The sequence below is a fragment of the Grampus griseus genome (genome assembly GCF_964374135.1).
Source record: "Grampus griseus genome assembly, chromosome: 1".
Lineage (NCBI taxonomy): Eukaryota > Metazoa > Chordata > Mammalia > Artiodactyla > Delphinidae > Grampus > Grampus griseus.
The window spans coordinates 162,210,690-162,231,240 of record NC_139017.1 but is presented as its reverse complement, the minus strand read 5'-3'; the positions used below and the strand labels follow the sequence as shown (position 1 = coordinate 162,231,240).

Here is a 20,551-nt window from a genome sequence, read left to right as displayed (position 1 = left end):
GGCAACAGTTCCTCTAAAATATCAGGAGTTAAGTTTCTGGGTTGTAAAACATGAGCATCTTCGATTTCAGCTCGAATATACCCCCTTCTGTCCAGGAGTCCAACCAGGAGGTGAAAATAGTGGGGTCAGTGAGTACCTCTGTAGAGCTGATCAGCTGGAGCATCAACTGATGCTTTTAGGAGAGGGGCGAGAAAAAGCTGCATTCACTGCCACAAGACTTATTTGAATAATCTTTGTCTACTTCCAAAACCCAAATCAGAGAATATTAGAATTGGTCATTTAATTAAATATCTATATAATACAATAATTTCTTCTAGAGTGTCCTGGACAGATGATTATACATCCTATACATGAACACTACCAAAGACAGAGAGCTCAAAACTTCCCAAGTAGCTCAGCTTTAATGGTTAGAAAGTTCTCTCTTGAACTGATCTGAAAACACCTATGGCTGGGAGGGAGTCTCATTCTGAACGAAACCCCTTGTGATTCTCTGTTTCTTCTATGTAAAACGAGAGTAAGAATAATACTTATCTCATAAGGTAGCGGTGAGAATCAAATAAGTTAGTGTGTGTTTGAATGTATATATGTGTGTGTACACAGAAAATGCATATACACACACATATATGTATGCATATACATACGTGTACATAGATATATGTATATGCATGTATACATATGCAATATATAAACATGTCATATATACATATATTCATAGATGTAGAAAAGAAAAAGAGTACATGAGAGAACAAGTGAGCTCCTTGTAGAAAATAATAACTAATAGAAGTAGCTATTATTAATATTCTTCTTCTTGCTGTCATCCACTCTCTACCAACAAAATTTCTTTCTGACAACAAATACTTACCGAGTGTCTGCTGTGTGCCAAAGACTGTGTTAAGAGTCACAGAAACATCAACCACACTTCCCTGTCGGTATTTCTAAGATCATCTGTGATATTGCCAGCATAGAACAAAGGTTTAAAATGGGGATTCTGGATTCAAATAATCTGGGTTTTAATCCCAACTGTACTAGCTATGTGATTTGTGAGAGTATTGCTTAATTCACTGATAAGCACTTATCTCCCATGGTAAATGTTCAATAAATGTTAGCAATTATTCAGTTGAATTGACCCAATGTTTCAGCCTGAACCTGGGGAGCCATGGATAGATGATCTCAAAGCTTTCTTCCAGTCCCAAAGTTTATAGTTTTTTAAATTTGGTGGAACATATATCTGTAGGAGAGAGATCAGGAGAAATAAACCATAACATTTTTAGGAGAAAGGCATTTCACAAAGCTGAATTTACAAGTGTAGGCCCTAACTCCTCCAAATGGGGAGAAATCACACGTAGGGAGCTTACACACTAATTCAACTCTTTTTTTTTTTTAAAATAAGACTGTGTTTTGTTTTCTTTATAAATTTACTTATTTATTTTTGGCTGCATTGGGTCTTCGTTGCTGCCTGTGGGGGTCACTCTTTGTTGCGGTGCATGGGCTTCTCATTGCGGTGGCTTCTCTTGTTGTGGAGCACAGGCTCTAGGCGTATGAGCTTCAGTAGTTGTGGCACACAGGCTTAGTTGCTCCGTGGCATGTGGGATCTTCCCTGACCAGGGATTGAACCCGTGTACCCTGCACTGGCAGACAGATTCTTAACCACTGTGCCACCAGGAAAGTCCCACTAATTCAACTCTTGATGCAAGCAGAAGCAGGAAAAAACAAGCAACTCATGGAGTGATAAACATGGGACAAACACTATAAATGCTAAGTATGTGTATACAGTGCTTCCTGAGGGTAGGTGCTGCCTGGTTCTCACTGGAGGGACAGGTAATGTTCAAAAGCTCAGACTCTAGGGCTACCCTGGTGGCGCAGTGGTTGAGAGTCCGCTTGCCGATGCAGGGGACACCGGTTCGTGCCCCGGTCCAGTCCGGGAAGATCCCACATGTCGCGGAGCGGCTAGGCCCGTGAGCCATGGCCGCTGAGCCTGCGCGTCCGAAGCCTGCGTGTCCAGCCCCCGTACCGCAAAAAAAAAAAAAAAGCTCAGACCCTAGAGTCAGACAGATGTGGGTTTGAATCTCAAATTGGTTCCTTATCAGCTATGTGACCCTGGGCAAGTTGCTTTTTAACTCTTTTATGCCTCAGCTTCCTCTACAGCAAAAATAGGCATAGTAATATTAGAGTACCTATCTAAGGAACTGTACTCAGTACAGTGCTGACACAGTAAGTACACGCTCAACAAAAGCAAATTATGATTATCTGACGGATGACACCCTGTGGGTGAGCGACAAGTTTCCATTCTCAAAAGATGACCATGTCTTCCTTTTCTGACTCAAGGCTCCTCATGGGTGGGGCCTGGTCTCTACCTCCATAAGTTAGGCATGATAACTCCCTTGTGACCTTGGGAACTTCCTTAGAGAGGAATTGTTTCCTGCATCAGACTTGGGACTGCACAAGGCTGGAACGGCCTCTCTTTTTCAGAGGTGGGACCAGCAGTCTCAGATGGAACTTTCTCCCAACAAACTGAGTGTTCCCAGAGTGTGTGTGTGTGGCTGGCTCCCCTCCAGGCCACCGGTGTAGACTGATTATCTTTTATGCTCTTCCTTCAGGCCGGGAAGCCAAGAGTGAGGAATGTATCACTTCAGCAGCCCCCCAGAGTAGGAAGAAGTAAGGTGAGACTTGGCTCTGGGGTGACCCTGGGGCCCCAGCCTGAAGAGTCCCCCAATTAAGGGGCTCTGAGGGAGTCTTGAGGAGGCTCTTAGGAGACTGTGTCGGGCTCTGGGGGCAATGGGTGAGGGGAGTGTCCCAGAAGCGACAGGAGGGAGCATTTTACGCTCACATAGGGTGGAAGGTGCGTCCGGGTAACTAATGGCAACTGGGCGGGGTGAGCCCGCGCTGCGGGAGCTCTTCGACGGAGAAAAACTACGACTCCCAGGTTGCTCCAGGCTTAGCCCGGCTTTTCCGCCCGCCCACTGGCTGCCGGTCTGGCCAGCGGCGAAGCGGATTGGCCGCGGCCATGCGGGGCTCCCCAACTAGCAGGTTAGTAGGCGCCACCGGCAGCAGACGTTGACCAGGAGCGGGGGGTGGAGGGGCCCCTGATCGCCATTCTGGAAACGGCCGGGCGCTGTCTCTGTAGCGTAGCCGCTGGCTGTGAGGCGCGGGGCGGGGGCGGAGACTGCGTGGCGCAGGCGCGGTGCTGGGCTTCTCCTGGGTCCCCAGACAGCTGGAGGAGATAAACAGAGGAGGAGGAGGGAGGGGAGTGCGTGTGTGAGAGCGCGCGAGGGAGTGTGAGTGTGTGTGAGCGCGGGTGTGAGGCGGTGCGCAGGGGCGGGCGGAGGCGCTGTCCGGCCCCGGCCAGGCGCCAGGCGGGGAGCATGGGAAGGGGCTAGAGCTGCCCGGGCCCTCCAGCCCCCTCCCCGGGATCCGCGCCCCCCCTCCGGGGAGAGGGGCCGGGCCCCCCGGACGGACATGGGCTCCTGAAGTTGCGCCGACACCGGTCCTGGGAAGAGGCCTGACAGGTACGGGTAGCCGCCGCCCCCTGCTCTCCGCGGGCGCCGAGGCGAGGACCGGCTCCGGCAGCCTCGGCACACGGGCCGCCAGCTCTGGGCCGGCCCCAGCCCTGCCGGCCCGGGGGCCTGGACCCGTCCGCCTGAGGGCTCCGGGGTGTCCCGAGAAGGGGCAGGCCTCGCCGGGTCGGAGGGCAGAGTGGGCCGGGGGCGGGGTGGGGGCGGAGGGCTGGCAGGGACGTGGAGGGAAGGCTCTGGGAGTTTGGGGAGGCTCTTCCGAGGGAGAGGTGGAAGTCGTCCCATCACGGGACTTTTTTGCGGAGTTTTTGTTTGACATCTGATCTGGCGCGGGTCTCAGGAAGAAGGGGGCAGGTGGAAGTGTCGGGAGGGCAACGTTGACCTGACCTGCTCTCTCTTAGTTTCCATCTGTGTGTGTGTGTGTGTCCGTCCCCGTGTCCAGTCCAGGCTTCTGGCAGCCGCAGATGCCTTCAGTGGCCCATCCTGGCACCAAACTGAACTCTGCCGAGGTGTTTCCACCAGGCGACTGTAGCGCCCGTACAAAGGGCCTTTACTTGGGAACTGGCTATTCAGTACCCACTTCAAAGGGCAAATGGGAAGTGTGGAGTAGGAGAGAGACTGCGACCCAGCAGGATCCAATTCTCGTTGCTGAAAGCTGCAGTGAGACGCCCCCTTGCCAGCCAGGTTGAATTCGCATAGTGCCCTCTGGCTCTCTCTTCTGCAGGTGTACTACTAGGGTCTCTAGAAAAGAGGCATCGGGATTTATGACTAATGTCTAACAACCTAATTTGACTATTTCCTCCAAAGGCCTTTCCTTCTATGACTTTCTTTAACTTCCTGAGGTAGTGGTAAAGCAACTTTAAAAAGTTTTCCTCTCAAGTTAGTGAGTTTAAAAGCATGGTAGGGTGGATGTAGCTTCCCCATTCTTCCCAAAGATGGGGTAGATGATCAGGGCAAAGTGGCAGTTAAGTCTTCCCTTTTAATAAGGCCTGAAACAGTTTTGAGAAGAAGATTATTATTCTGAGGTCACTTCCTGACTCAAAGGCATTATGAAATCCCCACCTAGGGCACAGGTATGCCCCGTGGCCTCACTAAGCTTTTCTGTACATTGCAGTCCTCCTTGAGTGGCCAGTCTGTGTTCACTAAGTTGAAGGAACTACTAAAGGATATTTTTGGTTTGAATTCTGGCTGCTGCTTCTTTGTAATTATATTTTTAAAGGGATTGAATTGAATCTTGGCTATTGAGCATAGTGATAGCCAGATCCTCTATCACAGGCCAAGGAGTAATTAGTAGGGCTCCTTTGGGCCGAGTCTAAGACTAACAATGGATTTTTTCATTGCAGTTTGTTGTATTTCATCGGCAGGTGGGAAACAACCTTTTCTGCCATAGTTTGTGATCATGCTGCTTAATTCTGGAGTCCAGCTGTCCTTCCCTCTTAACCTCTTTGGGGACACTTACGTTCAGGTCACATCCCACTTTGTAGAAGCAGTGCTTTGGGTCAACTCTGAAGAGTAACTGAACAACAATTCATATTTCTGCCTGGAACTCCTTCCCTTGGGGTCACTGAAGGAAAGAGAATATGTGTAGTGATTGTGGTGATGGTGTTAACATTGATGATTTGCCAGTTTTGTGTTTTAAAGTTGTGAAACAGCTGACAGTTTTTCTAGCTGGTAAGAACTCATGGGACATCCTATGGAGGGTATTTTCACGCATGTGGGCTTCAGAATCTGGAAGGATACAACTGAAGAAGCCCTCTGCTAAAATCTGTGGCTCCTGAGGGGCCAACTGCTGGGAAGACCCAAAAGTGTGACTTTAATTATTCTTCAATTATTTTTATTTTTCTTCTCTCCTTTTTGAATTAAGGCGTATAGCCCACGTGTGCAGTCCTGGGTCTCAGAGAGGGAGTCATAGACAACGTGTAATGTGGTGATACTTAACCTTTTCATTTGGGCCACTGGTTTAATGATCCATTCTGTTTCCTTTCTTCTTTTATCCTCACCTTTCCAGATTCTCCACTGCATCTTTGGGCTGCCAAACCCATATAATTCTTAGGCTGTGCTTTCTTCTCAGCTGTCTAATAAGCTCTTCAAAAACCCAAGCCCTGACAATTGCCATCAGAAACCAGTCCCTTGGTGTTACGTTTAATTCTGGCTAATTTACTTTGAGGGATATTTACTAACTGGAATACATCCTAAAAAGTGACTGACATTTATTGAGGGCCTGGTATATGTCACGCTCTGTGCTAGGTAGTGTTCTTACTTTATCTAATTTAACCTTCATGACTACCGTGTGAAGTGAAAGTTTTTCCTATTATACATATGAAGACACAGGTTCAGAGAGGTAAAGTAACTTGCTTAAGGTCACACAGCTAGTAAGTGAAAGGATCAGAATTCAGACCCAGGTCTGTCTCCTCAGGGACTGTGACACTTGAGCAAGGGCTGAAAGGACCAAAACTAAGAGCCTGGGGGAACACATACTTGAAGAACTGTCTTTGGAAAAGGAACTGGACTTTCTCTGTGTGATTCTGCAAGGCAGCACTAGGATCAAAGGATGGAAATTCCAAGAGGGTAGATGTTGGCTTGACAGGAGAGAATTTGGCTTTCTAAAAACACAATGGGCTGCCTTGTGGGGGAGTGAGTTACCCATCATTGGAGGTATTCAAGCAGAGGCTTTGCCACTTCTTATCAAGGATATGGTAGAGTAGTTCATACTTATGTAGTTAAATTGGACTGAGTTTTTTTTTCAGTATTTTAAACTCTGTTATTATATCAAATTCCTGTCATTTTGATCTGTAAAAATCTAATATGTATTGAATACTTACTTTGTGCCTGGCACTTGCTGAACACTTTTCCTACAATATTTCATTTAATCTTCAGAAGTCCCCTGAGGTAAGTATTATCACTATTTCCACTTTACAAATGAGGAAACTGAGGGTCCAGAAAGTTGAAAAATATGCTGGAGGTTACACAGCTAGTAGTAGTAGGGCTGATATTTGAACCTATGTCTGCACCTTCTTAGCTGTGTAACCTAGAGTAAAGCACATGTTCTCTCTGAGCTATACTTTCATCATATGTGAAATGAGCACCTACATTACAGTGGGTATATAAGGACTAAATGATGTAATACATGCTTTTCACTAGATCTCATCTTTTGCCCCCAAGAGCCTGGGTTTGGGGGTAAAGGGCTGCCACTTTGGTTTCTTCAGGTTGAATTCAGGCCTGACTGAAACCCTGAGAGTCCTGGGGTTCATTCTTGGTGCTATTAGTAACAGCTGCTGACTCCACAAAGGGCTTTGTGGCATTAGTAACTAATACCTTAAAAACTTGAGGCCCGAATAAGAGGAGTATTCAGCCAACAGGTTGGAGTATTGGAGGCAGTGTCAGAAGCTGTGTGGAAAGAAAATTCTCACCCTATTGTAGAATCAGATTCAGGGATCACTGTTTGCATTTTTATATTTAATGTCTTATTTTAGGGTGAACAAGGTCACAACTGCTAGAGCTGTGACAGAGCGGGATGCCAAGAATAATAACCCTTAATCCTCCCTGTAGCCATCTGGGGAGGTATTAACCCCATTTTCTTGGGGAAGGGAGCAGAGCAGGATCAGTCCTTGCCCAGGTAGCTATCTACAAGCTCTCTAGAGACAGTGTTAGGGTCAGGACCTTGGTAAAATTTTGTCCTTGTTCATAACCCCCAGATTCTGTTTTCAGAAAGCATAAAACTGTGCTTATTCCTGAACCTTTTAGAGAGCCTTTATCAGAATGGGAGGCAGGCGTTTCTGGTCAGGGAGCTTCATCAGTTGAGGCCTGAGTGTTTGGGTGCCAGTGGCTTACCTGGTTCCCTCTTGAGTCAGACATCTGGATGTAACACAGCTGCAAATGAATCAGAAAGGAAGCATTTCCAAATTGACTGGCTTAGTTTTCCTTGACCTTTCTGCTAGGAGTAAAGTTAGGGGGCAAAACTTAAAAGGCTCCCCTGTGAAAAGGTACTTTGAGTTGTGGCAGGATTTGGAAAGATGCAAGTTAAAGGCAAAATGCAAGACTGTGGATGCTCTTGAATACAATGAGAAAGGCTAGCATTATCGGAATATGCTTCCATTTCTCTTTCTGTTCCCTTCCATTACCTTAAGGTAATTGTGGCCCTAGGAGAAGGCAGATAAATTATCTATGATCACTGAAAAGCAAAGCTCTGAAAACATCAGGAAAATTTTTCACAAAACTCAAATCGCGTTACAGAACCATACAGGCAGAGAAGACATCCAGGTGAGTTTTCATCCAGAGCCTCCCACAAGTGAAGCATTTCTTAGGATGGCCTTCCACAGAGAAAGCTTCAGTCAGCCCCATATGGAATCATTTAAGCCAGGAGCCTCAAAGATGGCAGAGAACTTTTCCGAAGATGCTTTGCCGATGGGCTTGTCCTACCATCCACACCTTTCTCAGATGATGTCCTTGTGCCAACTTAGTCCATGACCCTGAAATGCAATCTTTAAATTTGTGTTTAAGACCAGCAGAGTCAAGGTGATTTTGATTCCTTAGCCTAACCCTAAGAAACGGTAAGAGACAAAGTTTCTATTGGGGAAGACTGCTTGGATGTGGTCTGATTAAAGATAATAGTAGTAACTCTTTTTTAGTGGCCAACAGCCTGGGTCCTGGAGTTAAGCTATCTAGTTTGACTCTTCATTTAATTACTGTAACTTTGGGCAAGTTAACTTCTCCATGCCTCAGATCCTTTATCTATAAAATGAGGATAATAGTAGTACCTGTCTCACAGGGCTGTTATGAGGAGTCTGTCAGATAACACTTGTAAAATGTTTAGAATGTTCAATAAATATTATTTACTATGCTCAGTGTCAGGCATTTTACATATGTGGCTCTTCCATTCCTCATCAGTCTGTGAAGGTAGGCTTTATCATCCCTGGTTGGTTTTTTTTTCCGGTACAAGGGCCTCTCACTGTTGTGGCCTCTCCCGTTGCGGAGCACAGGCTCCGGATGCGCAGGCTCAGCGGCCATGGCTCAGGGGCCCAGCCGCTCCACGGCATGTGGGATTTTCCCGGACCGGGGCACGAACCCGTGTCCCCTGCATCGGCAGGTGGACTCTCAACCACTGCGCCACCAGGGAAGCCCAATCCCTGTTTTTCTTTTAATTTATTTATTTATTTATTTATTTTTGGCTGCTCCAGGTCTTAGTTGTGGCGTGCGAGATCTTCGTTGCAGCATGTTTAGTTGAGGCATGCGGGATCTTTAGTTCTGGCATGCAGACTCTTAGTTGAGGCATACATGTGGGATCTAGTTCCCCGACCAGGGATCAAACCTGGGCACCCTGCATTGGCAGCATGGAGTCTTACCCACTGGACCACCAGGGAAGTCCCATCATCTCTGTTTTATAGATTGGAAAACTGAGGTTTAGAAATGCTGTCACACAGAAAGTGGGTGGCAGAACTGGATTGAACTTTAGGACTGTCGGACTCCACAGCCCAACTCTTTTTATTTTATTATACTAGTTCCAATTACCTTTATGCATTGGAAGTGCTTTTTTTTTTTTCCCTATAGGATTGCTTCCCTAGGAAAACCATCGCAAATAGAGTGAAAGGAAACTTGCATACATCTTTTGCATAATTCAGAATGTTGAAAGGGGGTCAGCTGTCACTCAATGGGAGCACCTCCCTGCAGTGGTAGGCAGCAAGTCCAGAGGAAAGAGAATACAGATGACTTGGGTTCCATCTCCACTGTACTGCTACCTAGCAGTGTGTCCTTAGAATTATGGGATAAGGGCATTGGAACGGGTTTTGCAGCTCATCTCAGAGTCTACCTCTCATTTTACAGATGGGTAAATAGGCTGAGGGAATGAAATGTCATACTCAGAGTCACACAGCCAGAGTTAGAGGCAGATCTTGGCCTGGAGCACAAGACCCTAATCCCGGTTTAGTGCTTCTTCCTCAGTACCACATAGCATTGTGCTTCAGTTCTCCTTTGTTAAATGGGGATGATAATAACTTTCTAGCTTCCTCACAAGATTGTTGTGAGGTTCAAATGAAAAGCATGAACAAAAGCATTCTGATAGGTATAAAATACTGTTTGTATGCAAGGTAGTCATGCTGTTATTCATTCAGCAAGTATTTATTGGTACCTGCTAAGCCCACATCACTCCTTGGGGACCCAGGAGGATCAATAGGTGAATCAGATAAAGAGCTGGCCCTCAGGATGCTTTTAGTCTTTTAAGGAAGAGAAGCCACATAAATAACTACTGTTCAAGTTAGGAGACAGATGAAGGAAAGGGTGAGAACTAAATTTTCTTTTCATAAGTTGTCATTTTGAGGTAGAGAAAAGAAGAAAGTGTTTTGGGACTTTTCCTCCTTTACAATTGAGATATAATTTACTTACCATAAAACCTACCCTCTTAATGTGTGCAAATCTGCGCTTTTTAATATATTCACAAAGTTGTGCAACCATCACCAATATCTAATTCTGGAACATTTTCATCACCCCCCAAAAGAAACCCATACCCTTTAGCTATCACTGCCTACCCCCAATCGTCCCATCTTCTCCCTCAACACTAGACAACCACTAATCTACTTTCTGTCTCTATAGCTTTTTCTATTCTTGACATTTCATATAAATGGATTCATACAATATGTGGCCTTTTGGGACTGGCTTCTTTCCCTTGACACAATGTTTTCAAGTTTCATCCATGTTATGGATGAATCAGTACTTCATTCCTTTTTATGGAAGAATAATATTCCGTATATGGATATACCACATTTTATTTATCCATTGATGGACATTTCGGTTGTTTCTACTTTGGGGATATTATAAACAATGCTGCTATGAGTGTTCATGTACAAGTTTTCATGTGGACATAGGTTTTCATTTCTCTTGGAGTAGATACCTAGGAGTAAAATTTCTGGGTCATATGGTCACTCTAAGTTTAACTTTTTGAGAGGAGGCTTTTCTTAAACGATTTTTTCTTATTGAAAATAATACTGTCACTCACACTTAGTATTTACAGTGTGCCAGTTATCCCGTGTAATCCTCACAACAGCCCTGAGGTAGGTACAATCATTATCTCTGTGTAACAGTTGAAAAAACAGCCAGTGTTTCTTGAATTATCACATGCCAGGTATTGTGCTAAGTGTTTTACAATGCATTACCTCATTAATGCTCCCAATAACCCTGTGAGATAGATATTATTACATATACCTATATAGCAGGTAAAAACAAAAATAAAACAAAAAACCCAGGAGCTTAAAAGTAAACCGTTTTGGGGGCTTCCCTGGTGGCGCAGTGGTTGAGAGTCCGCCTGCCGAGGCAGGGGACATGGGTTCGTGCCCCGGTCTGGGAAGATCCCACATGCCGCGGAGCGGCTAGGCCCGTGAGCCATGGCCGCTGAGCCTGCGCATCCGGAGCCTGTGCTCCGCAACGGGAGAGGCCACAACAGTGAGAGGCCCGCGTACCGCAAAAAAAAAAAAAGGTAAACAGTTTTGCCCAAGAACGCAACCTAGTGTGTGGTAGAGCCAGATTCAAACTCAAGTTTCTTTCCATCCAAAGCTAGTTTCTAATGACTATTTCCACATTAACACAAAACAATAAAAGTTAACAGTAGAATACTTGGAAAATACACAGGAACAGAAAGAAAAATATATCGCCTGTTGTCCTACCAGAGACATGACCACTGGCTAACAATTTTGGTGCATATCCTTCTTGTTATAGCATTACATATGTACATTTTTTGGTTTGTATTTTTTCCCCCAAGGCTGGGATGCCTATATATATGTCTTAAACCTAATTTTTAAACTAAAATGATTAATGGTTTTTCCATTTCATTAAGCAGTCTTCCATGTTTTGAATGACTCTATAATAGGAAAAAAAGTGGGTTTTTTGGGGGTTTTTTGCCGCATCATGAGGCTGGTGGAAACTTCGTTCCCCAACCAGGAATCGAACCCGGTGCCCCGGCAGTAGAAGCGCGGAGTCCTAACCACTGGATGGCCAGGGAATTCCCAGAAAGAAAGATTTTTAAAAGGGCTTTATTAGAGAGAATTCCAAATGTATACAAAGTAGAAGAGTATAATAAACCGCCATGTACTCATCATCCTATCTCAATAACTGTCAACATCCTGCCATTCTTTTTTTTTTTTTTTTTTTTTTGCAGTACGCAGGCCTCTCACTGTTGTGGCCTCTCCCTTGCGGAGCACAGGCTCCGGATGCGCAGGCTCAGTGGCCCTGGCTTACGGGCCCAGCCACTCCGCGGCATGTGGGATCTGCCCGGACCGGGGCACAAACCCGTGTCCCCTGAATCGGCAGGCGGACTCTCAACCACTGCACCACCAGGGAAGCCCCCCATCCTGCCATTCTTGTTTCACCTATACCTCCCCTGCTTTCCACCCACTCATTCTATTTTTTAGGTGAAATTTAGAAACATGAAAACACACTAATCTTGATTGTATAATTTTAACAAATGGATATACCCATGTGAACATACCTCCAATATCCGTGAAATCATACTCCCATCAATATATAGAGAGCCTTCTATCACTCTAGAAAGTTCTCTGGTGTCCTTTTCTTGCCAATCTCCACACACCCAGGCAACATTTCTGATTTTTTTTAACTATACTTTGCCTGTTTTAGAATTTCATATAGATGGAATCATACAGTATGTACTTTACGTCTGGCTTCTGTTGCTCAGAATCTAAGAGATTCTTCCATGTTGTTGCCTGTATTAGTAGTTCCTTTTTTTTTTTTTTCTGTACGCGGGCGTCTCACTGTTGTGGCCTCTCCCGTTGCGGAGCACAGGCTCCGGAAGCGCAGGCTCAGTGGCCATGGCTCACGGGCCCAGCCACTCCGTGGCATGTGGGATCTTCCTGGACGGGGCATGAACCCGTGTCCCCTGCATCGGCAGGCAGGCTGTCAACCACTGCGCCACCAAGGAATCCCTCCTTTTTTCTTTTATATAATAACTTTGTTGGGATATAATCCATATGCCATATAATTCATGCATTTAAAGTATACAATTCATTGGTTTTTAGTAGACTCACAGATGTGCAACGACCACCACAGTCAATTTTAGAACATACTTATCACCTCAAGAATAAACTCCAAACCACAGTGAAATACCACTTCACATCCACGAAGATGGCTATAATTAAAAAAAAAAAAAAAATGTTGGTGAGGGTGTGGAGAAAGTGGGACCCTTATACATTGGCTGGTGAGACTGTAAAATGGTGCAGCTACTATGGAAAACAGTTTGGCGATTCCTCAGATAGTTAAACATAGAATTACCATATGACCCAGCAATTCCACTCCTAGGTATATACCCCAAAGAATTGCAAACAAGTACTCAAACAGAGACTTGTACATGAATGTTTATAGCAGCACTATTCACAATGGATGAATGGATAAACACAATGTGGCATAGCAGTGCAATGGAATAGTACTCAGCCATAAAAAGGAACGAAGTACTGATACGTGCTGCAACATGGATGAACCTCAAAACATTATAATATGTGAAAGAGGCCAGACACAAAAAGGCCACAAATTGTAGGATTCCATTTATATGAAAAACCTAGAATAGATAAATCCATAGATACAGAAAGTAAATTAGTAGTTGCCAGGTGCTGGGGGGAGGAGGGAATAGGGAATGACTGCTTAATGGGTATGAGGTTTTCTTTGGGGTTGATGGAAATGTTTTGGAATTAGCTAGAGGGGGCGGTCCCACAACATTGTGAATGTACTAAATACCACTGAATTGTACACTTTAAATGATTAATTTTATGTTACGTGAGTTTCAATTCAATTAAAAAAAAGGAAACATATCCTTTAGTTATCACCCCTCTACCTCCTGTCCCCTCCAGCCCCAAGAAATCACAAATGTACTTTCTATTTCTATAGATTTGCCTATTCTGGACTTTTTATATAAATGGACTTATATGATATGTGGGCTTCTTTCACTTAGCATAATGTCTTCAAGTTTCATCCATGTTGTAGACATGTCTCAGTACTTCATTCCTTTTTCTGGCCAAATAACTTTCGATTGTATGGATAAACCACCTTTTGTTTATCCATTGATCAGTTGATGGACATTTCGGTGGTTTCTACGTGTTACCTATTGTGAATAATGTTACTATGTGCATTCTTGTACATGTTTTCTTATGGAGTTTCTTTGTTTTGTTTTGTTTTTTTTACTGGTACGCGGGCCTCTCACTGTTGTGGCCTCTCCCGTTGCGGAGCACAGGCTCCGGACGCGCAGGCTCAGCGACCACAGCTCACGGGCCCATCCGCTCCGTGGCATGTGGGATCTTCCCAGACGGGGGTACGAACCCGTGTGCCCTGCATCGGCAGGCGGACTCTCAACCACTGCGCCAACAGGGACGCCCGAGTTTCTTTGTTTTTAACAAAGTCACTTTTTTTTCCTCCTGACCTTGCATTTCAAAGCTAGCAGAGGTAATAAAGACATCCTATTCTCTGTGCCCCACCATCTGCAGTGGAATCCTCAGTGTCAGCTTTGTTTCTCTGGTAGGGAATGAAATATGGAAGAAATGTTGTAACCATGCCAGTGAGTATAGATAACAGGAGTTATCAGGTCTTAGTAGAATTCAGGTTTGGTGGAAGTCTATTAAGCACCTACCACGATCCAGGTATATATTTTGTACTTTCATATATATTTCATCATTTATTCCTCACAAAGATCCATTGAAGTAGGTTAGTATCCCTATTTTACAAATGAGGAAATTGAAACTCAGAAACATTAAGTAACTTGCACAACTACGGGGCTGAAATTCAGGCCCAGGTGCCTAAGTATTTCAAGTCTGCTTCTCTTTCTGCTGCACTAACCAGAGCCTAAACAAGGACTATGGCACACCTGAAATGGGTGGTTCCTCATGTTTGTTTGGATATTACCAATTCAATCCTTGGTTCCAGATGAGTAATCTTCTCCAGATGTACTTTCTTCTAGGGTTTGGTAACCTTAGGCTCTTATATTACTGGTACCCTTTTCATTTTGAAGTGCGAGATTAATTCCTCCACATTTAACTGTTAGTTGAATTTTATTAGCTTCCTTTGTAACTATACAAAGATGTGCCCATTGAAAAAAGTTTCCCAGTAGCCTAAGTTTTTGGTTAATCATTAGAGAAATGCAAATTAAAACTACAATGAGATATCATCTCACACCGGTCAGAATGGCCATCATAAAAAAATCTAGAAACAATAAATGCTGAAGAGGGTGTGGAGAAAAGGGAACATTCTTGCACTGTTGGTGGGAATGTAAATTGAATGGAGAACAGTATGGAGGTTCCTTAAAAAACTAAAAATAGAACTACCATACGACCCAGCAATCCCATTACTGGGCATATGCCCTGAGAAAACCATAATTCAAAGAGTCGTGTACCAAAATGTTCATTGCAGCTCTGTTTACAGTAGCCAGGACATGGAAGCAACCTAAGTGTCCATCAACAGATGAATGGATAAAGAAGATGTGGCACATATATACAATGGAATATTACTCAGCCATAAAAAGAAATGAAATTGAGTTATTTGTAGTGAGATGGATGGACCTAGAGTCTGTCATACAGAGTGAAGTAAGTCAGAAAGAGAAAAACTACTGTATGCTAACACATATATATGGAATCTAAGAAAGAAAGAAAAAAAATGGTCATGAAGAACCTAGCGGCAAGATGGGAATAAAGACACAGACCTACTAGAGAATGGACTTGAGGATATGGGGAGGGGGAAGGGGGGGCTGTGACAAAGTGAGAGAGTGGCATGGACATATATACACAACTAAAATAGATAGCTCGTGGGAGGTAGCCGCATAGCACAGGGAGATCAGCTCGGTGCTGACCGCCTGGAGGGGTGGGATAGGGAGGGTGGGAGGGAGGGAGACGCAAGAGGGAAGAGATATGGGAACATATGTATAACTGATTCACTCTGTTATAAAGCAGAAACTAACACACCATTGTAAAGCAATTATACTCCAATAAAGATGTTAAAAAAAAAAAAGTTTGTGGAAGGGATGGTGTTAAGTTCTAGGCATTTTAGAGCTCTGGGAATAGAATACCTTTTAGAAGGTGTAACATCTGCATAGCAGCTCATATTTTCTTTATAACATTAAATCAGGGCTTCCCTGGTGGCGCAGTGGTTGAGAGTGCGCCTGCCGATGCAGGGGGCACGGGTTCATGGCCCGGTCTGGGAAGATCCCACATGCCGCGGAGCGGCCGGGCCCGTGAGCCATGGCCGCTGAGCCTGCGCGTCCGGAGCCTGTGCTCTGCAAAACATTAAATCATATCTTTTCCTTTGTGCCTTAGGTATTTTTATATTTCTCGTATTCCTGACTCCTAGAAGCTGGCTTCCTTCTTCCTCTTTTCCATTTAATATCAGCTAGAGTTTGCCTGCAATATCCTGAATTACAAGTAAATGCCATTCCTAAACCTTTGTATTCTAGCTAGAGGAAGTTTTTATTGAGCTTTCACGTTCTGCCAACAAATTAGCCCTCAGTGTTATTAGAGCTTTAAGTGTGAAAATCAGGGTTTATTCATTAACTGTGCTATCCTTAGGATGAAGAAGATACATTAAAAGTTGCTTGTTGTCTGGGAATTCCCTGGTGCTCCAGTGGTTAGGACTCGGCACTTTCACTGTGGTGGCCAGGGTTCAATTCCTGGTTGGGAAACTAAGATCCCGCAAGCCATGTGACTCAGCCAAAAAAAAAGTTGCTTGTGGTCTGTTAAAGTCCTTATTCTTCATTATTGATTTCCCAGTTGTCTGTCTAGCTCTACTGTTATATGTTTAGTTTGTTTCCCCTACTGTCATTTTTGTGCTCTCTTCTAAGATGTGTGAATAAATGAGTATAAATAAAATTTAATTTATTATTCCATGTTGTTCCTTCTGAATTTACTGTCCTAGCTATTCATTTTGGTCGTTTGGTTAAATTAGCCTTTTTCAGTCCCTCTTTGGAGCTCTGATTACAGTAGCCTTGGTGCCATTGATATACAATTAATGACAACTATATTGTGTGCTCTTGAAGAGACGGGTCTGTGTTCGGCTTGTTCTTTGCTGTATTTTCAAAGTTTAGCGTAGTGCCTGGCAAAATAGGCACTGAAATTTTTACCTTATGGATTCCTTTTTTTTTTTTTTAATTTGGCTGCATCAGGTGTTAGTTGAGGCATGCGAACTCTTCCTTGTGGCATGCGAACTTTCAGTTGTGGCATGTGGGATCCAGTTCCCTGACCAGGGATTGAACCCGGGCCCCCCGCATTGGGAGCACAGAGTCTTGGCCACTGGACCACCAGGGAAGTCCCCACCTTATGGATTCTTGAAGTCACTTATTTCCGTCTTTTTGCCCCTCAGCAGAACTGAGCATTATGTAATTTGCATACTGCACCAGAGATAGAAATCCCCTTGATGTAGTCTTTTCTAGAGTTTAATCATATATAATATATATAACTTCCTTTTGCCAATTCCAGTCTTTCATTCGTATCATTTCATATTTATGAGTTCTTTATAGAATTGACTATTTCCTAACCTTCCTTAAAATAATGCTTTTAAAATTTGACCATGGGGCTTCCCTGGTGGCGCAGTGGTTGAGAGTCCACCTGCTGATGCAGGGGACACGGGTTCGTGCCCCGGTCCGGGAGGATCCCACATGCCGTGGAGCGGTTGGGCCCGTGAGCCATGGCCACTGAGCCTGCGTGTCCACAGCCTCTGCTCCGCAGAGGGAGAGGCCACAACGGTAAGAGGCCCAAGTACCACAAAAAAAAAAAAAATTTTTTTGACCATGATTAAATCTCCTAATATTCAAATAACTTTAATTTATTGCTCTGATCATTTGTATTTGAGAGACTTTGGACTGAAGTATGAAACTAGTTATGCCCCCTGTATATTTGAGCGTATTTCTCTCCTGAGGTGAGCCTTTACATAATCTCTGCTTAGAAGTGTTTCCAGTTATGCTTGTCTGCCTCTAAAAGTTTGTGGAAAGGCACTGTTGCCCTTCAGAGAGGAGAGGGTGGGCTGCGCTCCAGAATGAGCTATCCGCCAGCGCGCCATCATTTCTTCTCAGGATGGGAATGAAAATGTTTACCAAAATACCAACTGAGCAGTAGTTGTGTTAAATTTGACATTTTGGGTTTTAAACCTCTGCCTACCAGTCTGATATTGTTTTAAATCCCAGTTTCCATTTCATCATTTACTTAAATTGTAGTGGTTTTTGCTTGCCTGGTTTCTCTGCTTTTACCTCCCTTGTTCCTTTTAGTATTTCCAAGCCACACACCAATATTAGCTAAAGTCCCTTGCCTTTGTTTTTTTCTTTTTTTCTTTTTTGTTTGGCCTCGCCATGCGGCTTGTGGGATCTTAGTCCCCCCACCAGGGATTGAACCCGTGCCCTCGGCAGTGAAAGCGCCGAGTCCTAACCGCTGGACTGCCAAGGAATTCCCTAAAGTCCCTTACCTTTGATTCTTTGCTTTCTTAGTATAGGTACTATATCTTTCATCTCATTATTCCCTTGTGTCAACCACAGTGCTTGGTGCTTGCTAAAAACTCAGTTTATGTTTTTAGAAAAATAATGAATGAGTAGTGACAAATTAGTTGGCTCTTTTGGGGATTCTCGTAGTGATCATTACTCTAGGAAATTACATACTGTAGTAATTTATTCATATATACTTAGTAATTAAGAGTATCCATACAGTTCTAGGTTTGAGTCCCAGCTCCACCTCCAGTTTACTAGCTGTGTGACATTGTGAAAATTGTCTCACATCTATGACTCTGTTTCTTCATCTATAAAATGATAGTAGCATCTACCATACAAGCTTTTTGAACTAATCTTAGCACTAGTTGTCTCTCTCCTCAGAAGTGTATCCCCCTAGTTCTTTGCGATTTCTTGTCATTCACGGTTCAGCTTAAATGTCATCTTCTCAGAGGGCCCCTCTGTATCAGGCAGGATTTGTAGTTGTAAGCAACAGAAACCAATTCTAGCTGATTCTTGAAAGGATATTAGGGAAACTCACAAAATATCAGGGAAGGCCGCAGAGCAGCCTTGAAGAAAGGGCTGGAACAAGGGAAACTGGTTAGCATCCAGGACCCACAGCCAGAATCATTCACGGAACCAGTCCATGAGGTCACTGCTGCCACTTATATAGCTTACACCACCACCAGCTGACTGGACCTTAATGGCAGTTATAGCACCTCTTCCTGCCAGCATGGACTTTCCATGATCCTCTGATTCGTTGACAGCAGATCCCAATTAAAGTCTGGGGCTCATGTGTCTGTTGGCATAGCCTGGGCCATATGCACACACTGTAGGTGTAAGGGAGCCTCAGAAAGAGAATCTTGACTCCACCATTCTCACTTCATAGTGAGAGGGCGCTCTGCCTCCCGCCAGACGCGTTAGATGGGGAGTTCCCAAAATACAGGAAGGGAGTTCACATGCCGAGCAGCCAGAAAACTCCAAAATACACTATATCTTCTTTGACCTCAAATCTAAAAGTAGCCCATCAATCACTCTCTGATCAACTTGTTTTATTTTCATCATAGCTCTTTTCACTACTGGATATCTTCTTATTTTATTTGTATTATTATTTGTTATCTATCCCCTCCTGCTAGAATATAGGTACCATGAGAGTAAGGAACTTGCCTATTTTGTTCACTGCTGTATCTCCTGGGCCCGGAATAGTACCTGGCATATAGTAGAAGCTTCTTGTGTTCACCTGTTAAATGAATAAATTAATGAATGAATAAATATAAAGCACTTAGCACAATTCCTGGTACATAGTAAGCACATAATATTTGGCAACTTACTATTTCTTAGCAGATAAAAGTATTTATATTCTTTTCAAAATAAAATTAAAGAAAAAACTTTATACTTACATTATTTTATTTGACCTTCCCAGTAATCTTCCAAGGAAAAGGTGTTGGGAGTAAAAAATGAGCCTTTTTCTGGTGAAGCATGCATGGCCCATTCAGTGTTTGTACCAATGCTTCCTGTGCCTGTGAGTCACAGGAATGAGGGCCTACTTAGAGAGATTAAGAGACTTGACCAAGGCCACATCACTGGCCTTACTTTTTTTTTTTTTTTTTTTGCGGTACACGGGCCTCTCACTGTTGGGGCCTCTCCCGTTGCGGAGCACAGGCTCCGGACGCGCAGGCTCAGCGGCCATGGCTCATGGGCCCAGCCACTCCGTGGCATGTGGGATCTTCCCGGACCGGGCCACAAACCCATGTCCCCTGCATCAGCAGGCGAACCCTCGACCACTGCACCACCAGGGAAGCCCACTGGTCTTACTTTATATCAGATATACTCACTGACTTTGGTGTTTTCCATTGTAATAAGCCTCACCCCATATTATTGGTGATTGTGGGGCAATTACTGTTATTGTTTTGGCTTTGACCATTATATCACAAATCAGAGCCATAAACACAATTGCAGGCCAACACTTAATTTATGTCAGTTTGTTCAAATTCATAATTTTAATTTGATGGCCAAGGGCCCCTGGAAAAGCTATTGTGGAATTATAGTTTTCAGATGGCATCCCTGGATGTTCTTGGTGCTTGTAGGTTTTGTGAGCCTAAGTAGTGCCAGTGACTTCCATATATCCCTGTTAATGCTCCCTAAGATGCAATGCTGGGTGACTTCCACACTGTAAGGGAAGGTTCTTGCCCTTTTAAGAGCTTTTAATCCCAAAATAGACCATGGAGGCATAAGCCCCAAAGAACTCAAGCTGAATGGGAACATCTAATCAGGCAGCAAGTTTTTTATAGTCCCACTGTGTGCCTAGCACTAAAGGAAAAAAAAATCTGCGATAACATAGTGTTTATAAATAGAGTCTCCTTTTGTGGTTAAATGCCAAAAGGAAAGGAAGGAGTCTGCTCACAGCTCAGGTGGAGAAGGTTTGGTTTTCGGAGGGTGTGCTAGGAATCTGCAGGAGGCCAGCTGGAGGAAAGCCAGGGCCAGGAGATCCAGAAGTGGCCTCGGGAGGTCCTGTTGACTTGGGAGGGTTAGCAGAGAGGCCTGATGAGCCTTACGAGCCATCATTAGAGGGCCATCATGGAGAAGGAAGACTAGACCT

The 20,551-nt window shown here is 44.2% G+C and overlaps 1 protein-coding gene across 3 annotated transcripts in view; it reads left to right on the top strand.

Annotated features, from left to right (window-relative positions):
• The first annotated feature begins 3,119 nt into the window (after positions 1–3,119).
• WDTC1 (WD and tetratricopeptide repeats 1) overlaps positions 3,120–20,551 on the top strand; it is a 71,646-nt gene continuing 54,214 nt past the window's right edge. For all 3 annotated transcript variants that reach the window (XM_082667443.1, XM_082667444.1, XM_082667442.1), the window contains exon 1: positions 3,120–3,506. The gene's annotated coding sequence lies outside the window, so the exon portion shown is untranslated. The remainder of the gene's footprint in view (positions 3,507–20,551) is intronic.